The sequence below is a fragment of the Micrasema longulum genome, unplaced genomic scaffold, assembly GCF_059751315.1.
Source record: "Micrasema longulum isolate JH-2025_06_02 unplaced genomic scaffold, ASM5975131v1 h1tg002183l, whole genome shotgun sequence".
NCBI classification, from domain to species: domain Eukaryota; kingdom Metazoa; phylum Arthropoda; class Insecta; order Trichoptera; family Brachycentridae; genus Micrasema; species Micrasema longulum.
This window is the reverse complement of record NW_028279348.1, coordinates 290,985-294,413: the sequence shown is the minus strand read 5'-3', so window position 1 is coordinate 294,413 and position 3,429 is coordinate 290,985. Positions and strand designations below refer to the sequence as shown.

The window sequence follows — 3,429 nt, the reverse complement described above, 5'->3', positions numbered from 1 at the left end:
ATACATATATTTTTTTTATTCCATAATAATAATCATTCTAATATATGATGTAATTTAAAACACAGTATTTACAAACAATACTTATTCTAACACTAAATATTGTTTACACTTATTGTCCTAATTTATAATATTTACGCTGTTGTTTGTACGCTTATATTAGTTTATGTATATTCACTACTTTATTACTTTAAACTTATAATACTAAATACAATTATTACCCGTTTGATACGATTGTATAAGTATGGCGTTAGGTACTTGAAAATTATGTTTTTTGGTTGGTTAGAATTGCATTTTAATATTTTTCATAAGCACAAATTGACATAATAATTTTGTGAACTGTTGAAATTAATAAAGTAAATAGATTTAGGAAAACGTTATTATTTTTTTGTAATATGCTTTTTTGTATGAATAAAAAAAGAAATGTCGACCTTTAGAAATAATAGACATGGCATCTCTGAGGACTTATCTTTACTCGATTCCCGTTTTAGGATTTTCAGCTGAAAGTAGCAATCGAGTCAAAATCATCCAGGGTTCTGGTTCAATTTCACGCACCGATTTATTTCGCCTTATTAAAAAAATATATGCATTATTTTGATTGATTTATGTATGTTACAATTTTATTGTTTTGTTTCATGTGTGAGTCGCCATCTATGGGCCGAGTCCAAATTAAAGTATCGGGCATTTTTTGCCCAAGACGGCAATAACCCTTGCCTAACACAAAGCCAGCATTCATGTAGGTAGTGTAGGTACCATAATCGTAATTTATACGGGTTAAATAAATTTGCCTTCGAAACGTACCCCGCCGCATTTAGAGGACAAAAAATATCCGATGTGTGCGTACCTTTTTGTGTTTGTTTTTTCAACGATGCATCCATACAAAAGCGCTCACCGTAAAGGGATGTTAGAAAAGTTTACCGGAAAGGATATGATTAGACGGAACTACCGAGTTTGTTTAGAACAATGGAAAAGGGGATATTAGAAAGTTTATAATCGTTTTTGGCCTTCGAATCAATTGGCCATACGTTTTTATTATTTAATTTATTTTACCTTTGATTACTGTGAGAAAGGAAACTCAAATGACTGTTGTATAAAAATAACGAAGATTTTTTATGGTTTTTTTATTGTTTTATATATCAATGATTTATGGCTCTTGTAGGTATAAAAACATGCACTGTACGACCTTTACCTTTAACAAATCATTAAATACACTGCATTAGGTGAACAAACTCAGTGTCATATGTCATATGCATAATTAGTAATAGCGTATAAGGAAATGACGATCATGATAATAATGCTTTTGATATTTTAAATAATTTTATCCAATATTTAAGAAAGAAAATATCGCAAAATTAAAATACAATAATTCAGGTCCGTCCAGGGTGGTGAAGAATTCAGTTTAGACTGGAATGGAACCGGGTACGGTTGTTTTTCACTCAGGTAAAAAATCCTGAAAAAAATCGGATGGAGGCATGTCCGCCTCGTAGTGTAGATAGTGATTGGGGAGTTCGCAACCATAATAGGTTGGTTTTAAATTGTCTGCCACCTGAAGCGTAAGACTGATCATCTTGAATTTCGTGTAATAAAAAATATCAAGATACGCTGCAATACCACAAATGCGATGTCCTATGTCCCACTCGACGCAAATAGGGTAATAATTATGATAAGTCCAGGTGTAAAATGTAAATACAAAATATGGATGCATAAATAGATTAATACCCGTATGCAGAGACAAAACTTAAGGTGAGGAAAGTACATTCTAATTTCAAATGCAGAGAATAACCCAAAAGTGAAGACAATAGAATGTACTTTCCTCACCTTAAGGTTTGTCTCTGCATACGGGTATTAGCTACTTACTACTACTAACGGTAAACACAGTAGGTTATTAATGATCGTTTTTGTAGTGCTGTTTTAAAACTTTATTATTTATTCTAAATAATGTTCGGTTGTTAATTTATTGAATACTCCAAGGCGAGAAGTTATTAACTAACATTTAGACAAAAATAAGTTTATATTCCGTCTAAACTAATTGTCGTATGCTCTTTCCAATGACAAGTTCAGAAAAATTCAAATTCCTAATTCATAAGATGAAAGTGAGAAGAACGTGCTAAAATCGTAGTACTGAACATGTTTACTCACTTATTTAAAAAAAAAAACAAATCAGCTACTTTCATTAATAACACGTTCTTGCCCTTAAATAGAATGATATCTCTATAGTTAACATATTTTACTCTGGCACAACAGTCACTTTGGTGGTTAGCAATCAAAGGATTGTTTGTAGTTTTGATGAAAGGCCTGTTGTTTCCTTAAAAATGTGAAAAAACTTACGTTTTTATAAATAAATGTAAATGTCCTTTTTTACAATTACTAACTGTAATGTTTACTATATTATCAATAAATAATAGTTTAAAAATTAGCAATAAAACATGTTTTTCAAAAGCAAAATGCAAAGGTCTAAATTTTTCAAAATGACTTAAATATGAATTAGCACCTTCTTTCCGTGTGGTCTTCAAATATTCTCACTTGATAAATAAAATATAAGTAATGTACCTTATTATTTTTAAGGTACTCGTATACTTTAACATAAGAAACGCACGCATGCATAGTATAATGATGTTGGAATTAATCTCTAGTAAAACGCATTCGGGCGTACAACGAATCGATTCTCTTCATCTTTCCTACAGTGATTAATGGTGCATTTTCAATGCAATTCAGGCGTTGCAGTTGAACGAAAATAGTACACAGAACATACAGATGCATTTCTTCATTAGTTTTGCATCTTGCGGTCCGACAGCTAAAAGGAACACCGTAATATAACCGACAGACTTCGAATTACATATATATAATATTATGCAAGCTACATAAAAGCAATTTACTCGTATTTCTTACGGTTATTTTGAGAGGTTGTTCATTTGTGTGTGAACGATTACACACGCAAAATATCTTGTTTAAAATCTGCTCACTGATACAAATCATAGAGTCAAAAAATGTTTCACAACATTTAAAAATATTTACAAAAGGGTTGTGGTGATTCGACACCGTTCAAAAACCATACATATATTTAAAACTTTCCAGCTATTTAAATCCTTCTTGAAAATAAGTTATATTGAAATCAATTTGTTCGGGAATCTGATTTATTTTTCCGTTTTTGGATAATACTTTTCCTTTTTTCATTGTTTTCAATCAAATACAAAATGTATTACATATATATTCCCAAGCACAAATCATTTAGAGACACTATAACAAATTTTTAATTGAAATTTAAATAAATACAATTAGTTTTAAACCACATATTATTTATTTAATTACCAACCGGTTTCTGAGCTTCTACGTGCCTCTTTATCAAGGTGTAATTTAGAATCCTAAATTATACCTTGATAAAGAAACCCGCTGTAGCTTAGAGGCTTAGTGATCAATGACAAGCAAAAACAT

At 30.6% G+C, this 3,429-nt stretch overlaps 1 long non-coding RNA gene across 1 annotated transcript; it reads left to right on the top strand.

Annotated features, from left to right (window-relative positions):
- Positions 1–227: 227 nt before the first annotated feature.
- LOC148272814 (uncharacterized) lies at positions 228–2,157 on the top strand. Its single transcript, XR_015824762.1, has 2 exons — positions 228–1,718; positions 1,847–2,157. It is a non-coding gene; the product is annotated as an uncharacterized LOC148272814 (long non-coding RNA).
- The last annotated feature ends 1,272 nt before the right edge of the window (positions 2,158–3,429 follow it).